The sequence below is a fragment of the Peromyscus maniculatus genome, chromosome X (assembly GCF_049852395.1).
Source record: "Peromyscus maniculatus bairdii isolate BWxNUB_F1_BW_parent chromosome X, HU_Pman_BW_mat_3.1, whole genome shotgun sequence".
NCBI lineage: Eukaryota > Metazoa > Chordata > Mammalia > Rodentia > Cricetidae > Peromyscus > Peromyscus maniculatus.
Genome location: NC_134875.1, coordinates 85,788,048 through 85,815,660, shown reverse-complemented (window position 1 = coordinate 85,815,660; position 27,613 = coordinate 85,788,048). Strand labels below are relative to the sequence as shown.

Genomic DNA, 27,613 nt, shown 5'->3' with positions numbered 1-27,613 from the left:
TTTAACCACCTTGTGCCTTTGAAATTGCTAATTTGAATCACCGCCATTCTTCTTAGTTGGTCAATTTAGGGTCCTTCCCTCCCTCCTTCTCTCCTTCCTTCCTTCTCCTTTTTTCTTTTGAAGTAGGGTCTCTTCTCTAGGCATGTCTATAATTTGCTATATCACTGAGGAGGACCTTGAACTTTGGATGCTCTTGTCTCTACTTCCACATCTGATTTATGCAGTCCTGGGTTTAAAACATAAGACTTCATGCATGCTAGGCATGACACTCTACCAACTGAACTATATCCATAGCAAGTATTCTCCTTTAGAGAACATAATTCTATTGGTTCTTCAGTTTGTTCCAACACCTAGTTTATCTTGCCTACAGTTCAGAAGTTCTCACTACTTAAGCTGCACAGAGAAACCTATGTTTCATTCCTAATTGTGGAAAAGGAGGATTTTCACATGTGCCATTTTCATTCACAGGAACATTGTGTGAGCATTTTGTCTGTTAACTGATTCTTTTAACTCTTTTTGAGTACAAAGAAACTGACATTCCATCTATATCTATAACACTACAAAAGGTAACCTCTTTGGACTGGAGATTTAATGATTACTTTTTTACTTCAAAATGTCTGATCTGCAATTTGTTTATCACAGAAAATACCATTTGTATTAGAGCTTAAACTGGCTTCTTTTTAAATATTAATGTGCCTTCAATGAAGAAATGTTTCCTCAGGTCCCTTACTCATTTTAAATCTGTCTATTTGTTTGTCTACTATAGGCTTATTTGTATTTTTATAATACATTTTGAATATTAACCCTTCTCAGAATACATTTTGCCCCTTTTCCTCTAATATGAAGGCTACCATTTCCTTTTATTGGAGGTAATAAGGTCACCACACAATGGCTTTGGACCCTGTAATGGTAGATGATGAGAATGGTTCAGGGTCTGTGAATTTGAGTGAAATAGCAGTAAGGACCCAAAGATGACAAAATGTCACTGTGGCTTGGTTCTGGTGATGGGAGCAACATAGAAATGACTAACCCTCTGAGAGTGGGGCACCTCAGCGAGTCAGATCGGAGATCGGAAGGCCAGGCCAAATGCTCATAGACAGGACGCCATGGCTGTTTGGCTGGGAATGTCAATCCTGGCAGGATGACACAGTTTAGCTAAGCTGGTGTGAGAGGCACAATATTTGCTTGTCCCAAGACAAAATGAGTATGCAGGTTAGCAGTGCCTCCAGATCCCTAGGGTGTAGGACACCACACCAACCTTGCAGCTAGTCAATGTGACAAGGACTCAGAGCCCTTGGGGTCCAAGGACATGCTTTACCTGTAACATTTGGATTAGGAGAGGAACTAGAATTGATTTCTCTGTTGTACCGGAGGCCTGAGGTCTCCCTTGGGGATGGAGTCCTGCCTTGACAGAGGATACAAGTCTCACAATGCACAGAATGTTTGGGTTACTTAGAGGATGGAGTCAGGCTGCAACTTGACCATGAGAGGAGCATGCACTTGTTGATTAGAATGAAGGACATGGAAGGGATTCATGGTACTTTGGCCCTAGGCATTAGGGAACAGCACTAGCTTGACTGGGGATGACTATCAGATGGATGTATTTCAGTGATAGCAAACTCTCTAGTTGAGAGGGCCTTGTGGCTACTTGCCTGGAGAACATGTCTTCCCAAGATGGAACAGTACAGTAGCAGCATGGGCTATGAGAAGTAGGGTACAGTATTGTTTCCTTCTCTGGGAGTAGCTTAGAATGAACACTGAGTAGTTCCCTAGTACAGATTCAGAGGCTGTTCTTCTAAATGACTCTAGTTTGACTTCCATCACCCACATGGCCACTCATAACACTTTGTAGCTCCAGTTCCAGGGAATCTGACACCTACTTTTGGCCTCTGTGGGTACCAGGAACACAAGCAGTATACAAACATATATGTAGGCAAAGCACATATACACATAAAATAAAGATATATGTGTTTGCAAAGCATGTGTGAGTACCTGGGTTTGATTCCTGACACATATGTGCACATGAAAAAATGAAGAAACCAACTAAAACTACTCAAATTTTCTTCCTTTCCCTAGTATACTGAAAGCTGTATCTTTTTTTATTAAGAGATTTTCTATTTGTTTTACATCTCAACAATGGATTCCCCTGTCCTCTCTCCTCCCACCCCCCCAGCCTTTCCCCCAAACCCACCCCTCATTCCCACCTCCTCCTGGGGAGTCAGCAGAGCCTGGTATATTCAGATGAGGCAGGTCCAAGCCCCTCCTCCCTGCACCAAGGCTGAGCAAAGTGTCTCAGCATAGGCACTAGGTTCCAAAAAGCTAGCTCATGCACTAAGGACAGGTCCTGGTCTCACTGCCTGGGGCCCCCCTAAACAGTTCAAGCTAATCGACTGTCTCACTTATCCAGAGGGCATAGTCCAGTACCATGAGGCTCCTCAGCTATTGGTTCACAGTTCATGTGTTTTCATTAGTTTGACTAGTTGTCTCTGTGCTTTTTCCAGTCATGGTCTTGATAACTCTTGCTCATATAATCCCTCCTCTCTCTCATCAATTGGACTCCTGGAGCTCAGCCTAGGGCTTGGCCGAGGATCTCTGCATCTGCTTCTATCAGTCACTGGATGAGGGTTCTATCATGACAGTTAGGTTGTTCGGCCATCCAATCACCAGAGTAGGTAATCTCAGGCACTCTCTCGACCATTGCCAACAGTCTCTAGTGGAGTCATCTTTGTGGATTCCTGGGGACTTTTCTAGCACTCTGCTTTTTCCTATTCCAATGGTGTCTTCATTTATCATGGTATCTTTTTCCTTTTTCTCCCACTCTGTTCCTGATCCACCTAGGACCTCCGGCTCCCCTTAGCTCTCTTTCCCCTGACCCTTGCCCTTCATTACCCCCCCCCCTCACCTGCAGTTTGCTCCTGTAGATCTCATCCATTTCTCCATGACTGCAATCCCTGTGTCTTTCCTAGGGTCCTCTCTACTAGCTAGCTTCCCTGAAGCTGTGGGTTGCAGTCTGGTTATCCTTTACTTTACATCTAGTATCCACTTATGAGTGAGTACATACTATGTTTGTCTTTCTAAGTTCAAGTTACCTCACTCAGGATGCTATTTTCTAGTTCCATCCATCTGCCTGCAAACCTCATGATGTCATTGTTTTTCTCTACTGAGTAGAACTCCATTGTGTATATGTACCACTTTTTATTTATCCATTCTTCAGTTGAAAGGCATCTAGGTTGTTTCCAGGTTCTGGCTATTACAAATAATGCTGCTATGAACAAAGTTGATCATGTGTCCTTGTGGTAAGATTGAACATTCCTTGGGTATATTCCCAAAAGTGGTATAGCTGGGTCTTGAGGAAGAATTATTCCCAACTTTCTGAGAAACCGCCATACTGATTTCCAGAGTGGCTGTACATGTTTGCATTCCTACCAACAGTGTTGGAATGTTCTCCTTGCTCCACATCCTCTCCAACATAATCTGTCTTCAGTGTTTTTTATCTTAGCCATTCTGACAGGTGTAAGATAGTATCTCAGAGTCGATTTGATTTGCATTTCCCTGATGACTAAGGATGTTGAGCAATTCCTTAAATGTCTTTCAGCCATTTGAGCTTCTTTTGTTGACAATTCTCTGTTTAGCTCTATAGCCCATTTTTTAAATTGGACAGTTAGGTATTTTGTTGTCTAGTTTCTTGAGTTCTTTATATATTTTGGATATCAGCCCTCTGTCAGATGGGGGTTGGTGAAGATCTTTTTCATTCTGAATGCTGTCTTTTTGTCTTATTGACTGCGTCCTTTGCCCTACAAAAGTTTTCAGTTTCAAGAGGTCCCATTTATTAATTGTTGCTCTCAGTGTCTTTGCTACTGGCGTTATATTTAGGAAGTGATTTTCGGTGCCAATGCGTTCAAGACTACTTCCTACTTTCTCTTCTATCAGGTTCAGAGTAACTGGATTTATGTTGAGTCCTTTGATCTACTTGGAGTTAAGTTTTGTGCACGGTGACAGATATGGATCTGTTGCAGTCTTCTACATGTTGACATCCAGTTATGCCAGCACCATTTGTTGAAGATGCTTTCTTTTATCCATTGTAAAGTTTTGGCTTCTTTGTCAAAAATTAGGTGTTCATACATGTGCAGATTAATGTCAGGGTCTTCAGTTCGATTCCATTGGTCCATTTGTCAGTTTTTATGCCAGTAACAAGCTGGTTTTTTTTTTTTTTTTTTTTTTTTTTTTTTTTTTTTTTTTTTAGTGTAGCTCTATAGTAGAGCTTGAAGTCAGGGATCATGATGCCTCCAGAGGTTGTTTTGTTGTACAGGATTCTTTTGGCTATCCTGGGTTTATTGTTTTTCCAAATGAAGTTGAGTGTTGTTCGTTCCAGATCTGTGAAGAATTGTGTTGGGATTTTGATGGGGATTGCATTGAATTTGTACATTGCTTTTGGTAAGATTGCCATTTTTACTATGTTAATCCTATCTATGCTTTTGGTAAGATTGCCATTTTTACTATGTTAATCCTACCTATCCATGAGCATGGAAGATCTTTCCATTTTCTGACATCTTCTTCAATTTCTTTCTTCAGGGACTTAAAGTTCTTGTCATACAGGTCCTTTGCTTGCTTAGTTAGAGTTACCCCCAAGGTATTTTATATCATTTGTGGCTATTGTAAAGGGTGATGTATCTCTGATTTCTTTCTCAGCCTGTTTGTCATTTGTATACAGGAGGGCTACTGATTTTTTTTGAGTTAATCTTGTATCTTGCCATGTTACTGAAGGTGTTTATCAGCTGTAAGAATTCCTTTGTTGAATTTTGGGGGTCATTTATGTATACTATCATATCATCTGCAAATATTGAAAGTTTGACTTCTTCCTTTTCAATTTGTATCCCCTTGATCACCTTTTGTTGTCTTATTGCTCTAGCTAGAACTTCAAGTACTATATTGAATAAATATGGGGAGAGCAGACAGCCTTGTCTTGTTCCTGATTTTAGTGGAATCGCTTTGAGTTTCTCTCCATTTAATTTAATGTTGGCTGTGGGCTTGCTGTAAATTGCCTTTATTGTGTTTAGGTATATTCCCTGTATTCCTGGTCTCTCCAAGACCTTTATCATGAAGGGGTGTTGGATTTTGTCAAAGGCCTTTTCAGCATCTAATGAAATGATCATGTGTTTTTTTTTCTTTCAGTTTGTTTATATGGCGTATTACATTGATGGACTTTCGCATGTTGAACCCTCCTTGCATCCCTGGGCTGAAGCCTACTTGATCATGGTGGATAATTGTTTTGATGTATTCTTGGAGTCTGTTTGCCAATATTTTATTGAGTATTTTTGCATCAATGTTCATGAGGGAGATTGGTCTGTAATTCTCTTTCTTTGTTGCATCTTTGTTTGGCTTGGGAATCAGAGTAACTGTAGCCTCATAGAAGGAGTTTGGTAATGTTCCTTCTGTTTCTATTGTGTGGAACAATTTAAAGAGTATTGGTATTAAGTCTTTTTTGAAGATCTGGTAAAATTCTGCATTGAAACCATCTGGTCCTGGGCTTTTTTTTTGGTTGGGAGACTTTTAATGACTGTTTCTATTTCCTTAATGGTTATTGGTCTATTTAAATAGTTTTTCTCGTCTATGGGGTGTTGAAGTCTCCCACTATGTATGTGGGGTTTTATGTGTGATTAAGCTTTAGTAATGTTTCTTTTACATATGTGTTTGCCCTTGTGTTTGGGACATAAATGTTCAGAATTGAAACTTCATCTTGGTGGATCTTTCCTGTGATGAGTATGTAATGTCCCTCTTGATCTCTTTTGATTTTAGTTTGAAGTCTATTTTGTTGGATATTAGGAGAGGTACACCAGCTTGCTTCCTAAGACCATTTGATTGGAAAGACTTTTCCTAGCCTTTTATTCTGAGATGGTATCTGTCTTTGAAATTGAGGTGTGTTTTTTGTATGCAGCAGAAAGATGGGTCCTGCTTTCGTATCCATTCTGTTAGCCTGTGTCTTTTTATAGGTGAATTAAGTCCATTGATATTAAGGGATATAATGTCCAGTGATTGTTAGTTCCTGTTATCTTTTGGTGGTAGTGTGTGTATTGGGATTTATTGCTGTGGGGTTATCTATTGTTTGTGTTTTCGTGGGTGTATCTGACTTCCTTAAGTTGGAATTTTCCTTTTAGTGCTTTCTGTAGGGCTGGATTTTTGGATAGGTATTATTTAAATCTGATTTTGTCTTGGAATGTCTTGTGCACTCTGTTTATGATGATTGAAAGTTTTGCTGGGTATATTAGTTTAGCTGGCATCCATGGTCTCTTAGTGTCTGCATTATATCTGTCCAGGTTCTCTAGAATGCAAAGTCTCCATTGAGAAGTCAGGTGTTACTCTGATGAGTTTGCCTTTATAAGTCACTTGGCCTTTTTCTTTTGCTGCTCTTAATATTCTTTCTTTATTCTGTAGGTTTAGTTGTTTAATTATTATGTAGCAAAGGGACTTTTTTTTGGGGGGGGGTCTTGTCTGTTTAGTGTTCTATAGGCTTTTTGTATCTTCATAGGTATTTCCTTCTTGAAGTTGGGAAAGTTTTCTTCTATGATCTTGTTGAATATATTTTCTGTGCCTTTGAGTTGGTATTCTTCTCCTTCTTCTATCCCTTATTCTTAGATTTGGCCTTTTCATGGTGTCCCAGATTTCCTGGAGGTTTTGTGCTAGGACTTTTTGGGCTTTAGTATTTTCTTTGACTGAGGAATCTATTTCCTCTATTGTATCCTCTACACCAGAAATTCTCTCTTCCATCTCTTGTATTCTGTTGGTTATGCTTGCGTCTGTGCTTCCTGTTCGTTTTCTCAGATTTTCTATTTCCAGCATTCCCTCTGTTTGTGTCTTCTTCATTGTTTCTATTTCCCTTTTGAGGTCTGGGACTGTTTCCCTCACATGTTTAATTGCTTTTTCGTGGTTTTTTGGGCTTTCTTTAAAGGATTTATTGATTTCTTTCAATTTTTTGGTTTGTCTTTTTCTCAATTTCATTTTTCATTTTTTCTTGAAGGGCCTCTAGCATCTTCATGATGCTATTCTTAAGGTTGCTTTATTCTGCTTCTTCTACATTGTGATGTTCAGGTCTTGCTGTTGGAGGAGGGCTAGATTCTGGTGATGCTGTATTGCTCTTTATGTTGTTGTATGTATTTTTGCCTTGACGTCTGCCCATCTCCTCCTTTAATAGGAATAAGAGGTGCCTGTGTCTGAGCGAGTTGCTATTGGTCCACTCAGTGCTTGGTGTGTCTGTGTCTCAGGGGGCCCCTCTGGGTCCAATCTTAGCTGTTGGTCCAATTGGAACAGGCAGATTCTGTGTCTCAGGGAGGTGCTCTTGGGTCAATGCAAGCTAGTTGATTCTGTGACTCATGGAGCTGCTCTTGGTCTCATCAGGGCTCTTAGTCCAGTCAGAGCTGACAGATTCTGTGTCTCAGAAAGCCACTCTTGGTCTGATGAGGGCTGGTGGACTCCCTGACTCAGGAGGTTACTCTTGGTCTAGTGAGACCTCTGTCCAATGAGAGCTGGCAGTTTGATTTCTGTGCCTCAGAAAGTTACTCTTGGTCCAGTGAGAGCTGGCAATTTGTTTTCCTTGCCTCAGGAAGTTGCTGGGGTCTCAGGTGGGTGGGTATGGGGGCAGGGCGTGTAGATTGCATAGTTGGGGTGGGCGATTGGTGAGGCAGAGCCTTCCGGCAGGAGTTTTGCCTGCTAGCTGGCAACTGGGACAGAGTTAGGTGGGGGTTCCCGGAGACCGATTGTGTCCCAGGGATGGATCCTAGGGGCAGGACTTGCTGGGTATGAGCAGAGTCACTCACCTCTTGGTCCAATGAGAGCTGGCGGTTTGGTTTCAGTGCCTCAGGAAGTTGCTGAGGTCTCAGGCAGATGGGTATGGGGACAGGGCGTGTAGATGGCAGGTCAGGTGGGGGTTTTTGGTGAGGGGGGCCCTTCCGGCAGGAGTTTTGCCTGCTGGCCAGCAACTTGAAAGCCATATCTTGATAAAGACAAAAATCTTACATAATCTTTATTCTCCTCTCTAATTCCTAACACTGAAGGAACATTGTAAATAAAGTTTATTGAACAGTGAATCAATAGCACCCCTTCCTGTTGGAAAGATAAGCAGAAGATGGTATTATACAACATGTTCACTTTTGAAAAAAATCATTCTTTGAACAGGTTACATTCAAAAGTCTTAATATGTGAACCTAAATTTCCTTCTCATAGCTAGGGGTCACTTAGATAATACTACTACTTTTTAGGTGTGGAAACTGAGGCTTTGTTTAAGGATACCATGCCAGGTTATTTTCTTCATGTTTTCCCTTCCTTTTATCCATTTATTATATATTTCATCACCTGAGGTCCAAGGAGCTAATAGCAGATTTACTCTGTGACTTAAGAGCCAAGGTCATTATCTGAAAAAGTCAGAGCTGAGAAATAGTAGTACTTTTAATTTTTGAGGAACATGGGACAAAATGAAAATTGTGGCAGAAAATGAGAATAAATCACAGTAAAATTAATGAAGCTCAGTATCCAGCTGCAGGTAGTAATTTTTAATATTATGTACTAAAACCAATATGCCTGTTTTGTGGCTTTACCACACAACTGGCTACTGGATTTAGGATCAGAGAAAGTAGATCAAAGGAATGATCAGTGGTCAGAACTGAACTAGATGAGTTAAATTGTTCTCATCAAAATCATCAACAGCAACAACATTGTAATGAAGGAAGAGAGCTTATGATTTCAGCAAGGACATAATAGCAGTGATGTACTGGGGAACTTAAGGCAGCTAAAGAAGGAAGTGAAGAAAATTGTAAATAGGCAAAGTAGAGGAAAGAGCAGTAAACTAGTCTTGATGAACTGAAAGAATGGTTGGTGAGAGTAAAAATAGCAGGAGCAGCAACCTGGACTATGGTTTCGGAGAGGAAGTGCTAAATGGTAATCAATGGTAACTTGCGATTGTGTGAAAAGTGAGTGACTGTTACGACATGAAAAGAAGTCATTGGGGCTGAGGAAGTTAAAGACTCAGATTTCAGCATATGAGATATGCTGTGCCAAACATTCATTAATTTATCTCCCCTTTCTTTCATTCCTCTATTTTTCTTTATTTCTTTGTAAAATTTTAATTTATTTTAATTTTATGTGCATGGGTGCTTTGCCTACCTGTATGTCTGTGCACCACATGAGTGCCTTGTGCCCTTGGAGGCCAGAAGAAAGCTTCCGATTCCCTGGGACTGGAGTTATAGATGGAGTTATAGTTGTAGACCATGTAGGTCCTGGGAATTACATCTATATCCTCTAAAAAAAGCAGCCATTGCTCTTAACCACAGAGACATCTCTCTAGCACCAAGGATGGGATCTTTATTAGCGTTCACTAGAGACATTTAAAAGGCAATCCCAAGACAGCTATTCTAAGCTATTCAGAGTTTGTTCTTTAAGGAATTTAAGAGCTCTCAAGATGAGTGTGTTACATTAGATGTTACGGTAAGAAAGATGTATGAATTTTTAGTCTCTTCCTGTCTGCTATCCCCTTTGTCTTCAGACATAATCAGGTTTCCTCTTCTGAAAACAGTTTCCTCTATGTAGCAAAGTAGGTCAGTGGGAAATCCAACATTTGACCCAACTTTGAGCTTTCTTTAAGCTGCCCTCTCAAATCTCTTATTCTTTTCATTGTTATAAATATGTATTTATTGGAAATAACTAATTTTCATTGAGCAGTGTTACAGGGAAGAAGAACAATAATCCTACCATCATAGTATACAACTTTTGTCGTTTAGGGGTATATATACATGCATAGATACATATTATTTGTCCTTATAGTTTGAATCATCAACCATATTATGAAGGAACAAAGGCTTTTATTATATATATGTCACACACATATGTATATATATACACATATTTGTGTGTAATACACACACACCCATATACAGAGATATCCATGCTGGGGGTAGAACTCAGGGGTTTGTATGTGTAGGCAATCACTCTACCATTGAGCTACATTCCTAGCCCTAATCCAATTTAAGTTTGTATTTTTAAAGTTTTTTAGCTAACATACCAGACATTTTATGTTTTCTTCATATTCTTTAAAATGTTCAAATATTTAACTTTTTATTATTTTAAATTACTAAACTGTTTTCTTATGATCAGACCTTTCAAGTGGTTTACAATTTTTGCTGTCCTTGACAATGTATTATATATCATCCTGTGTTCATGGTTTTTTTTTAAACCCTAATTCTTTTTTGTTTGTTTTTCGAGACAGGGTTCCTCTCTGTTCTTTAAAAATATTTTTACATGTGTCTCTATGTGTGTGCATGGACCTTTGTATGTGCATCGTGTGTGTGTGTGTGTGTGTGTGTGTGTGTGTGTGTGTGTGTGTGTGTGTGTGTGTATTAAGGCCTGAAGTTAGTTAATGTCTTAAGTCTTCCTTGACCACTCTACACATTATTCAGTGATGCAATGTCTCAGTTGAACACAGAACTTACTCATATAACTAATCTAGTTAGGCAGCTTGCTCCAAGGATTCTTCTGTCTCCTTTCTGAACACTAGATTTACAGGCAGGTCACCATGCATTTACATTCAGCATTTTTTTTTTTTTTGGTTTTTCGAGACAGGGTTTCTCTGCGTAGCTTTGCGCCTTTCCTGGAGCTCACTTGGTAGCCCAGGCTGGCCTTGAACTCACAGAGATCCGCCTGTCTCTGCCTCCCGAGTGCTGGGATTAAAGGCGTGCGCCACCACCGCCCGGCCACATTCAGCATTTACATGGGTTCTTACTATATAACCTCTTGACCTCAAAGCTTGAAGGCAAATGCTTTATCTACTGAGCCATGTTTCTAGCTCCCTAATTCTTTTGTTGAACCTTTTTTAAAGATAAATTCTTAGAAGTGGGATTAGCTGGCCAAAGGTAATAAGCATTTTCTGGCCTGACACCTTCCTTAAGAAACTTGGAATTTGACTACAGTGAAACATCACTCAGAAGTTACCAAGTGACTTTATACTTGGCAAATGAAACTGCTCATTCTGGATTTTAACAATTCTTAAAGCTTATCTTAACATGTAGTACTTCTTTACTACCACCTTCTTGAAATTATCCTGTCTTGACTCATGACATCACATTATTTAGTTCTCTTTCTACCTCCCTAATACTGTTTCTTGAATGTCTGAAATGTAGCCTTTCTTAGGGTTGCTTTTAGTCCCTTCCAAAATATGTATAACCTGCAAACCACTTTCTCTAGCCATGACTTTTTTCTTTTTTTAATTGAAAATAAATTTATTTTATACATCATGTCCTGATCATGGTTTCCCCCTTATCTCCTTCCTGGTCCTCCCCACCTCCCAACCCTTCCCACTCCAATTTCTTGCCCCTCCTCTCTCTTAAGAACACAAATAGGCAAATAAAAAACAAACAAACAAGGGCAAAACAAGATGAACAAACTAACAGAAGAAGAGAACAAAAAGAAACTAAGAAAGAACACAAGAAATGCATACATTTTCATGTGTGCGCAAGCGCGCACACGCACACACACACACACACACACACACACACACACACACACACACACAAAACCCTTAAAGACTCAAAATTGGAAACCATAATATACAAGTAAAAGACCAGTAAGGTGTTTAAATAAAAAGTCCAAACAAAGTAATATGAGATTTAGAAAATCTCCCCAAATACTTAGCATTTGTTTTGTCTTGGCTATCTACTACTGAACATGGGGTCTCCCCTTACGTATGATTTGTATATGCAGTGAGACTCCATGGGAGAAAGTAATTTTTCCTTTGTGAGTGGTTGTATATTGGAGACAATGTCTTGATTAAGAATGGGGATTCCAGTATGCTTCTCATCTCAGTACTGGGACCCTGTCTGGTTTGGAACTGTGCAGGCTCTGTGCATGCCGACAAGTCTCTGTGAGTTCATATGTGGGTCTGTCTTCTTTCTTAAGCTCCAGACTTCCATTGCTCATTCTTGTATCATGTAGTCATTATGTCTAAAAATGAATTAATTTCTGTTCTTCAAATCAATTCCCCATACTGTATTTCTGATAATACTATTGCCATTTCTAGACTTTGAAGACTAGAATGTCTGACCCTTTTGCCTTATTCCATCTCTTCTACTGGTTGTTGCATTATACGAATTCTAATTATTCTCTGACCTGTTTTTTTTCTTTTTACATTTTTTTCTTCATGTGATTATTTCATTTGACAAATATTTTTAGAGAACTACCATGTTCTAGGTCCAAGGGTATAGCAGTAGCACAACAAACAAAAATCCTGGACATATTTGAGGTCATATTCTAATGAGGAAAGGTATGCAAGCATGAAAGTAAGGCATGCAGAATGTCAGATAAGTTGTATGTTGAAGAATTAGGGAAAATAAAAGCAGGGTATACATGTGTGCACAATTAGGTTAGCTCAGGGAAACTAACCTGGAAAGTAACGTTTGGGCAAAGATTTGACGGTAGTCAGAAGAGAAGCCCACAGACTGGAAGAGAATGAAGATGCATTCCAGGCAGAAGGACGAACAGGTATAAAGGTTTTAGTGTTAATGAATTAGAATGAGCAAAAGGAAGAGTATCAGATGTGAAGTAAAAGGATCAGACCTTGTGAAGATTTGGGCATTGTGCTGTCAGTGAAATGGGAGGCCACTGAAAGTTTTGGTCAAAGGAAGGAGCTGACTTGACTTATTTTATTATCAGTGTAACTGTAGCTACTGGGTTGAGACTAGATTGTGTCAGGTCAAGGGTAGAGGCAGAAAGCAAGTAAGGAGTCTGTTGGAGCAAATAAAGTGATGATGATGGTTTGAATCAGAGTATTGGTAATGAAAGGCTGTTGGATTCCAAATTGAATATTGCTAAATGTGAGATTTAAGAGTAAAGAAGGGCATCAAAGATGACTTCAAGATTCTGAAGTAGAAAAAAATTAGTTTTTATTTTCTTTTTCTCTATTGTTTTTTGTTTTTGAGGCTTAGCCCAGGCTGTCTTGGAATTCACTTATGTGGCCCCGGGCTAGTCAAAATCATGGTGATCCTCCCACTTCAGCCCCTCCCCCAAAATGCTAGGATTATAGGCATGACCCACTTAAACCCAGAGGAGTTATTCAATTACTTTGTATGTATCTACTCTCTTATAATTCCCATAATACTTAATTCAGTTCTACTCTGTTCTGTTGCAGTCTTTAATTACCTTTTTACCTGAGATGCATTAATATTCTTGATAAATATTCAGTGGTCAATCTGATCACCCTCTCTCCTTACTCCAGTATATCCTTAATAAAGTGAAGCACTAGTCATATTCTGTTTCAAATCTATGGTTTCCAATTGCACTTAACTCAGCAGGCAGACTCTTCTACTTTGCATTTAAAACCTTTCATAATATGAGCTCAACCTATTTAATCAGCCTTATCTTTTATCATTCCCATATGTATTCCAGATAAAATGGCTTGCTGTCTCTCTGAAGTTAGTGTTTATCAACACCTCCAGTTATAAATTGTGCTTATTTGATATAACATAATGGCTAAGAACATAGACTCTAGCTGAATATTCCAAGTTAATTGTGTCTCTATTTCTTATGTATGTTAGTGTAGTTTGTGTTGACCTCTCAGTTTTATATCAGTAAAATAAAGATAATAGTCATCTTCTTCATAGAAATGTTTGAGAATTAAATGGGTTTATATGTTAAGAGCAATTGAACATTGCCTAACACGTGTTTATTGCTCAAAGTTGTTAGCTCTTATTGCTGCTATTATTAATATTCATTATCTTCTTCCTAGACTTGCTGTAATACTAGGTCCATGTAGGTGAGGACTTTATCTGTTCTGTTTACTGCTCTATTTCCTGTGCCTACAATAGTGCCCTGCAAGTATTGGGCAGTTAGTGAATAAGTGATTGCAGTTTCCTTGGCCTGAGATTCCTCCTACTGTGGCCACTTCTCCACATTCTCTTAAGAACCGAATGAACCTACAAAGCTCATCATGAATGAAATTTATTCCATAGAACACTCTGTGATTTTTCTGATCCTTCTCCTAAACTAAATTTAACCTCTCATTTCTCTGAATTCTTGTAATATCTTGTTTATGCTTTTCTTACATCCTTTCCTTTCCATCGCCTTTCATCTTAGTCATTTGTATCTAATCTTGCTTACTAGATATCAAGGTCTTAAAGCACGTACTGTGTCTTACTCATTCTTGTATTCCCCGTGGTGTTAGCATAATGACTCGAACATGGTAGATGCTCAATAAACTTTCGCTGATTGAATTGAATTGAATTCATTCTTCTATTTATATACTTAGTTTTATATGAATTTTTAGATTTCTAAGTCATGTTTCCAAAGTATTAAATCTCTGTGCAATTTACTTCTTAGGTATCCTAAATATTCAAGCTTAGAAAGACTATTTATTTGCAGTTGCAGGAGTAAATTTGTCTTTACCAAACCTGCAAGTGGCCTGAGGATTTGTGAAAGATCACAAAGTTATTCTAAGTCAATGAAAGGGAAAGTTTGTCAAATATGGTAATATACAGCTGAAATTCAGTATTCTAATAAAAGCTAACCTAAGAGACCAGATGGAGAAAACCAGCTTTTGTGCAGATGATAAAGTATGTGGTGTAAAATATATGCACTTAAACTCATGTACTTATAGAGCAAGCTCCTTAAGTACTCATAATTTATTTACTCATCATTACTCTTAAATCATCATTATTAGATTTACTAGCTAACATCTGTGGATAGGCAAATTAGAAATGCTAAGAAAGTTTACAGAAGATAGTAGGAGGGAGAGACAGCTGACTGCAATCAAAGAGACAGAAAAATTTAAAAACAGGTCAAGGATTGACAGCAGTGTGGAAGCAATAGTCCCATATAGTTTCAATAGGCCTTGAGGGCATTGGTGTGTTATAACAATACAGTGATCAATGAATTGATGTTCATAATAATGACCTGAGTTCATTTTCAAAACCCCTATTAAATGGATACCCACCCTATTCTATTGATGAGATAAGCAATAGGTATTAAATGTTCAGATTTTCACCCAGAAGATTAAATTACAGATCATTTTGTACATAAAATAGTAAACCCATATACAGCCAGACAGCTAACTCATTCCTGAGTTAAATAAGCAAGCTTTTGCTGCTTTTTATACATACCTTTCTGTTCCAGTCCCTCTAACTAGAATTGAAATGCAATGGTAAGGCAGCATGAGGCAGTAAATCCATAAAAATGAATTGTTCATTCACACTACATTTATAACATAGGAAATACGATTATAGAACAGATGTTGACTGATTGAAATGCTGTATGCTCAATCATGTTAGTGTTTATTTGATAAGGAATGCCATTTGTTTAGCTTTGCTCATTTATTTAGTGACTGTGGTCTAGAATTTGATTAGATGCTGTCTGGCTGTATATCTCTACCCACCAGAATCCTGAGACAGTATTAGCTTGCAAGAGAGTGGAGTAAAAGTTGCAGCTTTTTAGTTTTAAGAATGAAAATAGGAAGACAGTTTTGTCAATTTAAACATCTTTGTTTTTCTGTATTTCACTTATGTATGGGTATCAGAACATAGTTGTGACTAATAGTCTGGCAGTAGTCCTTCCTTGTTTAACTTTACTCTGAAAACTGCATTTTTCTAAAAGTCTTTTCAGTGACAACCAGGGAGAGAGAGAACCAAGAAAATTTCCTGAAATGAAATCATTTACAGATGATGTGTTTCTGAATCATGAAGAAGCCTAAAATTTAATTGTAAAGCTACTGTGATACTAAATAGCTCCTATATTTGAAATAAATTACTCAACTAATTTTTGTTCTCCCTTGGAGACAGTTAGCAAATATCTTTTGTGTAGCAGCAAGATTACAGCAAATGATTTCATGGGAACATTTATTCAGATGTTATGTTTTATGAGCTGATAATGTCTATGCTTTTATAATATAGAATTTAGTATAATAAATATTGGAATGAATAGATTTAGGAACCAGGTAATTTGGAATAAGCATTTTAAAACATGGGTTAGCTTTGATTTCTAGAGGTAGCATGTCAAGTTATTTTGTGATACATTGTAAAAATCCAATTACAGTGAAATAAAAAATTAAGACCTTATGCAAAATATTGGGAAAGAATTGTCTTTACCTTTAAAAATATGATAAATAAGTTTCTACTACATCACTGAAATGTTTCTGTGTGGCTTTCATCTTAAAAAGGTCAGAAAAAAAGAGTTGTTTATTGCCATTATAATCATTATTTTATATCTATTTAGTTACTTGTGTTTGTGTCTGTGTACGTGTGTGTGTGTGTGTGTGTGTGTGTGTGTGTGTGTGTGTGTGTGTGTGTGTGTGGTGTGTGTGTGTGTGCCAAAATGCATGGGTGGAGGTCAGAGCACAGCATGAGAAAGTTGTTTCTCTTCCTCCACCATATGGGTTCCAAGGATTGAACTCACGTCATTAATTAGGCTTGATGGAAAGCACCTTTACTGGCTAAGCCATCTCACTGGCTCAGGAGAGAGTTTTAATGGTTGCCAATGAAGATCAAGTATTGTTGAATTCAAGCCAGATGGCATGTCTGTCATCCCAGCCCTTAGGAGGCTGAGGCAGAAAGATTGTGAATTCAAGACCAATCTGGGCAATATAACAAAATAAACCTCTGTCTCAAACAAAACAAAACAAAATGAATTGCTATATTCTCTACAAACTGCAGAGTAAAACTGAAGAAAGTTCATAAGAATGTGTATATTATACCAGCATAGTATTTTAATGCTGAATTTGAAGTTCCATAGAATCTCTAAAAATAACTTTAAAATTTATTTATTTTAAAAATAACAATAGGGACTGGAAAGATGGCTCAGAGGTTAAGATCACTGGCTGTTCTTTTAAAGGACACAAGTTTGAGAGTTTGATTCCCAGCACCCACATGGCAGCACACAACCATCCATAACTTTAATTTCAGGGAACTCACCACCCTCTTCTGGCCTCCATGGACACCAGGCATGTATGTGATGCACAGACATACATACAGGCAGAATACTTATACACATAAAAATAAATTTAAAATTAAAAATAACAATAATAAACCAATTCATGTTAACACAAATAACATCTTAATGAAAAGTAACTGGACATTCTTCTGCATCAGCAATAACATTGTTAAATGAATAGCCATTTCTTTTCATGAGTGATGGTAAGACTACAATGGCCATTTGTATAATTTATCTCTGTTGCCTTAATCCAAGTCAAAGTCCTAGCAGTTTTCTCCACCCTTACTTAAAAATATAACAATGCATTAAGATATTCAGTACCATACAGTTTTATTCATTGAAGCAGAATAATTTGAATTATTTTTAGCAGATTTACTAAGTTGTGCCCATAGTTACTACATGTTTCCCCTTCATCTTCTGGTTTTCTAGCCCTTAGGAACCATGGATAGACTTTCTGCTTCTATAGCTTTGAATATTGTGGACATTTTGTTTAAATGGTATGTGATTAGCATTTTTTAACTTAGTATATTATTTTTAGTCTTCATGTAAATTGATATTCTATGATATAGATATACCACACTTTGCTTGCCATTCATTAATGGATGGACATTTGGGTTGTTTCCTGCTGTGGACGATTGATTGATAAATAGAGCTGATTGGCCAATAGCCAGGCAGAAAGTATAGGCGGGACAAGGAAAGAGGAGAATTCTGGGAAGTGGAAGGCTAAGGGAGAGAGATGCTGCCAGCCGCCGTGAGGAGAAGCAGATGTTAAGATAGTGGTATGCCACAAACTACGTGGCAACTTATAGATTAATAGAAATGGGTTAATTTAAGATATAAAAACAGTTAGCAAGAAGCCTGCCACAGCCATACAGTTTGTAAGCAATATAAGTCTCTGTGTGTTTACTTGGTTGGGTCTGAGTGGCTGTGGGACTGGCGGGTGAGAGAGATTTGTCCTGACTGTGGGCCAGACAGGACCAAAAAAACTCTAGCTACAATTTCCACTTTTGACTGTTGTGAATAGAATAGTACTGCTATGCACATTTATAGGTATGTTTTTTGTGGATTTTTTTTTCATTTCTCTTCATTGCATGCCTATGAATGGAATTACAAGCTCATGTAGTATCCCTGTTTAGCTTTGTTTGTTTTTTTGTTTGTTTTGAGACAGAGTCTCACAATGTAGGCATGGCTAGCCTGAAATTTACTGTGTAGAACAGGTTGGCTTCAAATTCACAGAGATCTACCTGCATTTGCCTCTGTAGTGCTGGGATTAAAGGTGTGAGCTGCAATAGCCAGTCTATGTTTGATTTTTGAGGAACTGTCAGACTGTTTTTTAAGTGGGTAGAACTATACTACGTTCCATCAGACAGTTATGGGTGTTCTAATTACACCACACCATTTTCTTTTCTCTTGAGACATGGTCTTGCTATTATATAGCCTAGGATGGCCTCACATCCACTGTGTTATGGAAACTGGCCTTGAATTTATTCCTATCCTCCATTATAGCTTCCCAAGTGCTTGTATTACTGTCATGTATCATCACAGTTGGCTAATTCCATGTTTTGTTTTGTGTTTTTTTTTTTAAATTTCACTCATGATATTCATTACTTACACTCATGATATTAATCACATTTGTGGTATTCATAGATTACATTTGCAGTATTCATTCAATTATATATATATATTATATATGTTATATAATATTATATATATTTATATATTTATATATATTATTTATATATATATATTTAATTTTAAATGTCGAATGTCATTTCTTGAAGGGGGTAGGAGGTCTTAAATACAGGCTTACAGCATAATGGGAGGACCCTGGAGGGCAGAAGTTTGCTACTGATCTTGCATCTAAGCTGTTAACACCCATTATTCAGGATACATAGACAAGGAACTTCCCTTAAGCATTCAGGAGGGTGGAACCTGGCAGGGAATTAGCATAGGGAGGATATCAAGGTCAAGGTCCGCGAGCAAGGCAACAGCTACCCAAAACGGGGGCCAGGGCCCTGCAGGTCCCCCTTTTATTAAAAAATGAGCTTCTGACTTGGGTTGCATGGGATGTCAGCAGGTCACCTTACCCGTCATGGAGATGCCTGCCCAGGCCACACAGATGCTCTGTCTTAGGTTGGTGAGTGCCCCCAGGCATTACCAATCTCTGAATACTCATTATCATACCGGCTCAATCGTGTGTGAGCTGCATAGTTAATTGCTGCCAAAGATCTCAAAGTGGCACTGGGCTTGCAATCTGTGTGTTCGATACAGAAAAGACCAACAGAAGTCCTAACCCACCCATAGCCAGTAGGCTAAAGGCAACTGAGCCATTCCCTTCCTTAACGAGCCACACTGTACGTTGGAGTCCTTTTAAGATAGTATCCCAAAAGCAACTGGAACTTGAGTTTATAAATTTATAATTTTCAGAGCCAATCGAGATGTATATAACTACTGAATTAAATTTATCATACCCAATAAAATGAAAGACTGTTTTGTTTTTATTACATCCATTCCAATGAGTCCAAAGTGGTATTTCAATTGTGGTTTTCATTTGCATTCCCTAAATGATCATAATGTAGAGTATCGTTTCATGCAAGAATTGTCTATTTGTGTGTGTTCCTGTGATAAATTTATATTTAAATCCTCTACCTGTTTTTCAGTTGAAATATTTGGTTTTGATTATTGGGCTATGATTTTGGAACTTCTACATGTTTTGTAGTTTAAGCTCTTACATTTAGAGCTCTTCATCATCATCAGCAGCAGCAACAGCACCGTTTTGAGACAGGATCTAGCTATGTAGTCTAGGGTGGTATTGAACTTGTGATTTGCATTATCCTCCTAAGTGCTGGAATTACAGACAATATCATTGAACTTACCTGTAATCCTTTATCTATCTATCTATCTATCTATCTATCTATCTATCTATCTATCTATCTATCTATCTATCTATCTATCTAATCTATCTATCCATCTATCTATTTAGTGCATTATGAGGTGTCTGTGATGGTTAATCTTTATTGTCAACTTAATGGGATTTAGGATCACCATGGAAATATCTTAGGTTATGTCTATGAAGATTTTCCTTAAACGTTTGACAGATCAGGGAAAACTTACTCTGACTATGGTTGGGCCTATCCCATTGGCTGGGCTTCCAGACTGAATAAAAAGGAGCCCATGAACTAAGCAGCAGCATTTGTTTCTCTCTACTTCCTGACTGTGAATACAATGTGATGGGCCACTTTTGCCTGGCCTGTCGCCTTGAGTTCTCACTGCAATGGACCGTATCTCCGAACTGTGGCAAAATAAGTTGTTCTCTATGAGTCATGTCAGATGTTCTGTCATAGCAATAAGAAAAGGAAGGAAACTGTGTCCATGTCATTGTTTTGCTACAGTTGTACCAGTGCCATTTGTTTGCAGATTTTTTTCTCCTCCTGAGTTGTCTTGGTATCTTTGTGAAAACATAATTGATTTAAATGTGCACTCTCAGTTCTAATTCTCCAATATACATATTCTTATGCATATGTGGCTGACATATATGATCTGTTTAAAATGTATGTTTAAAAAAGTGTATGTGTCTGTGTGTGGGTGTGCACACATGAGTGCAGGTGTTACAGAAAGCAGAGATGTTGGATCCCCTGGAGCTGAAGTTATAGGCAATTATGAAGCACTGATGTGGGTGCCTGGGAACCTAACATATTCTGAAAAAGTAGTATACACTCCAAACCACTGAGTCATCTCTTCAGCCCCTGCACATGATATGGATATAGATATATTTTATGGCAGTAGGACACCTTTGATTACTTTGTAGTTTTTCTGAGATTTATTTTTAATCATATGTATATGTGTGTTGTTTTTGTGAGTGTTTGCCACCATATGTATGGATGCCCTGCAGAAACCAAAGGCATAAGATCCTGGTATGACTGCTGGGAGTTGAATTTGGGTCTTCTCAAGCATATACTTTGTAGATTTTTTTAAATGTAATTTTACATGTATAGATGTTTTGTCTGCACATATGTCTTCACCATGTATGTGACTGGTGTCCTTGGAGGCTAGAAGAACGTGTTAGTTTCTCTGGAACTGAAGTAACAGTTCTGAGCCACCATGTGGGCGCAGGGATTCAAACCCAGGTTCTCTGGAAGATCAGCCAGTGCTCTTAAACCTTGAGCCATCTCTCCAGCCCTACTTTGTAGTTTTGTACTTAGTTTTGATATCAGAAGTATGTGTCCTCTAACTTTGTTCTTTTTTAAATCAAGATTGCTTTTGGAGTTCTGTGTCCCTTAAATTTCAGTATGATTTTTAAAGTCACCCTGTCAACTTCTAGAATGATTCTAACAGATTTTAGTTGGTTGTTTTGCAACTATAGATCAATTTAGGGGATATTGTCATCTAGATAATCTTATCTTCTACTCTATGAACATGGATATCTTCATTTAATTTCATTTTACTTGCTTTCTTTCAAAAAATGTTTTGCACCTTTTAAGTCTTTGTTTCTGTTTACAGATTTATTCTTATGGAATTTGTTTTATGTTTGATGCTATTATAAATGGGTTTTATTTTGATAGGACTGGAGATTGAACCTAGGTTCTTGTAATTTCTAGGAAGAGTTTCAGCACTGAGCTTCATCCCTAGCCCTATAATACCTTTATTTTCTGATAGTTCATTACATGTATAGAAATACAGATTTTTCTTTACATTGACTTTCAGACTTCCTGAATTCCTTTATTAGCTTTGGAAATTTTTAAAAAGTTGAAAACTTATTTTTTTCTAATACCTTTGTCATCTGAAAATAGAGATGGATGCCTGTTTTTTATTATTGTTATTTCTTGGTTTAATAGCTAATAGTGGTATGCAGAATAGAAGTCATAAGAGCACACGTCATTGTCTTGTTAAGGGGAAGGCAACTAGTCTTCATTATTCAGTATGATGTTAGCTTTGGGTCTTTCCTAGAGATATGTTTTGGCCATCTGAGGCAATTTCTTTCCATTATTTTTAAAGTATTTTATTTTATTTTATGTGTATGTATTTAAATGTTTTATTTTATTTTATGTGTGTGGATTAAGAATGTGCGCCATTCTTAATTTGTTAAGTTTTTTTTTCCTTTTTAACCATTAGAGTGGATAGTGAAAAATTTCTTACAGTGTCTTGCTGGATAGCCCAGGATAGCTTCAAACTCATAATCCTCCTGCTTCAGCCTTCCAAGTGCTAGGGTTGCAGGCATATTTTACCATATCCTGCTAAAGATATTTAATTTTGTGAACATTTTTAATGTGCCTATTGAAATGTTCATGGATTTCTTCTTTTATTCATGGTATGTTACATTAGCTGATTTTCTGATTAAAAAAAAAAGACCTTGCAACCTTAGGATAAATTCTACTTGATCATGATATATAATTATTTTATATATGGCTAGATTCAGTTTTCAAGTACTTTGGTGCTAGTGTGATACCTTAAACTTGTAATCCAAGAACACAGGAAGCTGAGATTAGAGGATTGTTACTATGGGGCCTTACTGGGCTGTAGAGTGAGACCCCATCTCAACAGCAACAACAATAAGACCCACAAAAAGCAAATGAAAAAAAAAACCCAAAGTATTTTGTTGAGGACCTTTATGACCATATTTATTCATAAGTAATATTTTTCTGTGGTTTTTCCTGAATTGACTTTGTCTGATTTGGGTGTCACAGTAATAATATCCTTATAGAATAAGGTAGAAAATGTGTTACCGCTTAACAATTCTTCAAAGAGTTTATGACTCTTCACTGTAATCTTTTACTGGAATTCATCAGTGAAGCCAGGGTCTGAGCCTAGGCTTTTCTTTGTCAGAAAAATTTGGATTGGAATTCAGTTTCTTTCTTTCCTTCCTGTAGAGCTGTCCATATTTTCTTTTACTTCTTAAATAAATTTTGGCAGTTTTTGACTTTGTAGGAAAATTCCTATTTCATTTTGGTTGCCTAATTTGTGTACATAGAGTTGAAGTTACTCCTTCATAGTCCTAGATATATGTGTGATCAGTAGCAATGTCTCCTTCATTCCAAATTTTAGTAATTTGAGTGTTTTTCTTTTGCTTTATAATTTTCCTATTAAAACTTAGAAATGATTTGTTTCTTTTTAAGTGATTAATCTGTTTTTGACAAACACACACACACACACACACACACACACACACACTATGTATTCTGATTATTCTACTCCCTCTAGCTGCTCTCTCTCCCTCCTCCCTACTAACCTCCACTTATCAATTGTCATTGATCTGTAAGAGAACGTGTAGCATTTTAATTAATTTCTGTGATCTTTGTGATAACTTTATAGTAATATAATAACAAATAAGAAGTTTTACAAAGTTACCAAAACTCCTTTCAGGTTGTGGCATACAATCTGTTTAAGCAAAGAAAAGCAGCCTGATCAATTTTTAACTTTCGATTACAGGTTTCCACACTCTGCCATCAGGTTTTTCATTCTCTTCTGAGTATTCTTTGGCCTAACTTTGTTCATAGGTCTGTAGCTTTATTGCTTTCATTTGAGGAAATAAGAATGCTTTTCTTCTAAATGTTTATCAATAAAAAGTTATTTCTTTTTGGAAATAGTAATTAAATTCTGCTGTCCTTTGTGATGCCAGAGATGAGCTCAATATTTGGCCTAGGTCTTTTCATCTCCCTGAAAGGAAGAAAATTTGATGGTACATCACTTGACAGCTGCCTGGCCAGCTGGTGTAGCAGGTATCTGCAGCAGCTCCATCACTGACTTCACCTTGTGTATACCATGTGAAGTGGGAATAATTGAAATGGAAAATAGGATTAATGACTAAGTTTTGATAGATCATCTGTAGCCCTGTCTGATAAAAGTAGATTATAAAATACAGTTGTATTACTAATGATAGCAAAATACTCCATACTCCATGTTCCATGCCAGTAATGTCCCCTGTGGTAGCCTTTAATCTCACTAGTATCCTTAACTCCAACCAGGAGATATGTTTTCTCTTTCTATGAGATATAGACAGTGAAAACTTCAGACTGAATGAGAAAAAATTAATTTTTAAGGGGTGTGTCCTAACTTGCTCATGTGCTTTATTAGCAATATGAGCTTAAGGAAATTATTCAACTTCTGAAGTTCAATTTTCACATGTATGAAATATGGGTGGTATAACAGAGTTATAAAAATTTAATATGCTAATTTATGTCTAGTACTTAAAAATTGTAAAGAGTCTTTGTCAAAATACTTTATTTTCTATGGTCCATCTGGATGTTATAAACAGTCCATTCAAACATTCTTAGACTTCATTTGGAATTTCAGGATTTGGAGTATCTGAACTTAAGTCTATTGACTTAAAAAATGTTTATTTATTCTCTGCAACTTTCATCCATTTGTACAATCTATTTTGAACATATCCATGTAACACTACCTCCTTTTTATTAACTCTGTGCCTCTCCTTTATCTTCCTCCCTACTTCACATATTCTTTTTCATTGTTATTATTAACTTCCCAAGTCTGATTAGTGCTTGTTCATATATGCATGACAGGCATAATTAACTATGAGTGCTCAGCTGTGGATGGGTCACCACGTCAACCTCTCCAACCCAAATCTGCTGACTTTTTAAGTTTTTTACAAGTGAAGGTATTATTGTTAACAAAACATACTTGTTTACCCCCATCCTGTTATTGAAACTAGATTAATATAGCTGACAATTGGCAGGTTGTGGTTTCAAACTGACATCTGATTCTAGCACTGCATTCCTTAACATATTATATAGTGTCTCTCATGTATTGTGAGTATAGCTTCTAGAACATCCCAGAAAAGTGGTTTCTTAGTCCACCTGAATAGCCTCAAATATAGTCAGTTTATTTTTTTCTTGAGGCAGCCTTTTCTATTATTTGACCAATTAAATGGGTACTGAGAAAGATGTTGAAATAAAATCTGATGTTGTGTACACAAATTAACTCAAATACAATAATAGTCTGTAATATTAATACCCAATTCTCACCAATAAATAGGTTATCCTGACACCCCCGCCCAATAGAGAAGCATGAAAGTTAAATGACATCATAGATTAAATGGATATAGCAGACATCTATCAACCATTTCAGCTAAACACCGAAGAATATATTATTCTTGACAGCCCATGGAATGTCTTTTAAAATAGATCATATATTAGGATGCAGAACAAGTCCTAACAAATACAGGGAAATTAAAATCATTTATTGAATTCTAGCTGACAACAACAGAATAAAACTAGACATCAACAGCAAGAGAAACTACAGAAGATATACAAACTCATGAAGTTTGAACAACACTGTATCAAATGATGAACGTGTTATTGCAGAAATTAAAAATGAATTAAAAATTTCTAGAAGAGGAGCCAGGGCCCGCGGGCCCCCCACTGCTCACTCCCACGCTGCGCCGGCCCCGCAGTCATCTCCTGGTCCAGCGCTCCGGCTCGCGGAGGACTCCCCTGGTGCAGACATGGCCTCGGGCGCCGCCTGCGCCGCGGTGAAGATTGGAATAATTGGTGGAACGGGCTTGGATGATCCAGAAATTTTAGAAGGAAGAACCGAGAAGTATGTGGATACTCCATTTGGCAAGCCATCTGATGCCTTAATTTTGGGGAAGATAAAAAACATTGACTGTGTACTTCTTGCAAGACATGGGAGAAAGCATACCATCTATGCTTTCAAAAGTCAACTACCAGGCCAACATCTGGGCTTTGAAGGAAGAGGGTTGTACGCATGTCATAGTGACCACAGCTTGTGGGTCCTTGAGAGAGGAGATCCAGCCTGGTGACATGGTCATCATCGATCAGTTCATTGACAGGACATCCCTGAGGCCTCAGACCTTCTATGATGGAAGTCACTGTGGCGCCAGAGGAGTGTGCCACATCCCAATGGCTGAACCATTTTGCCCCAAAACAAGAGAGGTCCTCATAGAAACAGCTAAGAAGCTTGGACTTCGATGCCATTCAAAGGGGACAATAGTCACAATTGAGGGACCTCGTTTCAGCTCTCGGGCAGAAAGCTTTGTATTCCGCACTTGTATTCCGCGGATGTTATCAATATGACTACAGTTCCAGAGGTGGTGCTTGCTAAGGAGGCTGGAATTTGCTATGCAAGCATTGCCATGGCAACCGATTATGATTGTTGGAAGGAGCATGAAGAATCGGTGTCAGTGGATGGGGTTTTAAAGACCATGAAAGAAAATGCCAACAAAGCCAAAAGTTTACTCCTTACTACCATACCTCAAATAGGGTCAATGGAATGGTCAGAAACGCTCCGTAACCTGAAGAACATGGTCCAGAGTTCTGTTTTACTGCCAAGACATTAAAACAGCATGGCCGCCACGAGGAGACTTATTACTACTTCTAGTCTTTGGGAGATTTTGCTTAAACAAAAATAGGGCAGTTATGTGGTCTTCATGCCTTTGCCTGGAAAGAAGAACATAGAAAGAGAGGCATCGCGCTCCAAGATACCCACACCTCCAGAACCCAGAAGGAAGACAACGGCCTGCAGAAATGTAAGAGAACAAAGCAAGCCCAAACCTTGTCAATCATTTCTCCTGTTAAACTGACAGCAGTGAAGTTTGGCTAGAACACCCATTTCCCGGCGTATGAGCTGGAAACGGGACTGTAGGGTTGTAAATTGGCGCCATCTTTCAGAAGGGCAGTTTAGTACAATGCATCTGAGGCTTAAATATACTTAATGCACTTTGGTATGCTAGGACTTTCTCTTTAAGAAGTTAGGGGAGATTCAAAGAATCACATGTAATGGCTGTTACCTATCATCACAAAATACTCAAAGCATTCTGAATACTGAGAAGGTAGATGAATGTAACATGTTGCCGTTATACTTGAGCTATGAAGCAATCATGTTTTCTCATGAAGAAATGGTCACTTCATGCTATGAAATGAGGGAAAAGGGTATAAGCATTTACGATTCTGTTTGTTTTAAATGGTGTGTAAATGTACAAAAAAAAAGACTAGAAGGGAATATACATAACCCTGTTACTGTATTTGTGAAGAGATACTGAGTAATTCTTATTTTCTTTTAATCTTTTTCTCTACTTTTTTTTAAAAGTAAGTGTAATCAAATAATAAAGTTGTAAAAATTAAAAAAAAATTTCTAGAATTAAGTTAGTCACAGGACACAAAGAAGTCAATTTGGTAGTAACTAGGAAGCTTCCTCCCTGCTGGCTAGTTTTCACAGTACTAAAAGGTGTAATGCAGGCTGCTGGGGTACTGGGAAGTATCACCAACTTTGCACTTGTCAGTTGTAGAAATGACCATTCTGGCAAGATATGCCCATGGGTGCCATAGTAGCACAAATGTTATGGATATAATCAACTGCTTTCTGATTGAATTTAAGGCCAGCTCCATGGGAGGAAGCACATGCCTCATATTATAAATAATGGCTTTGGTGGTTTGAATAGGAATGGCCCCCACAGGCCCATATATTTGAGTGCTTGGTCATTCTGGAGTGGAACTACTTGACAGGGATTAGGAGGTGTAGCCTTTTGGAGTAGGTCTGGCTTTGGAGAAAGTGTGTCACTAGAGGGTGGGATTTGGAGTTTCAAATGCTCAAGTCAAGCCCAGTGTCACTCTCTTCTTCCTGCTGCCTGTGGATTTGGATATAGAACTCTCAGCTCCTCTGGCACCATATCTGCCTACTTGTGTCC

The 27,613-nt window shown here is 37.8% G+C and overlaps 1 protein-coding gene and 1 pseudogene across 5 annotated transcripts in view; both read left to right on the top strand.

Moving 5' to 3' along the window:
* The window catches only part of Eda (ectodysplasin A), a 371,953-nt gene that overhangs the window by 34,246 nt on the left and 310,094 nt on the right, over positions 1–27,613 (top strand). The window lies entirely within an intron of this gene.
* On the top strand, positions 25,300–26,779 carry LOC102917447 (S-methyl-5'-thioadenosine phosphorylase pseudogene; annotated as a pseudogene).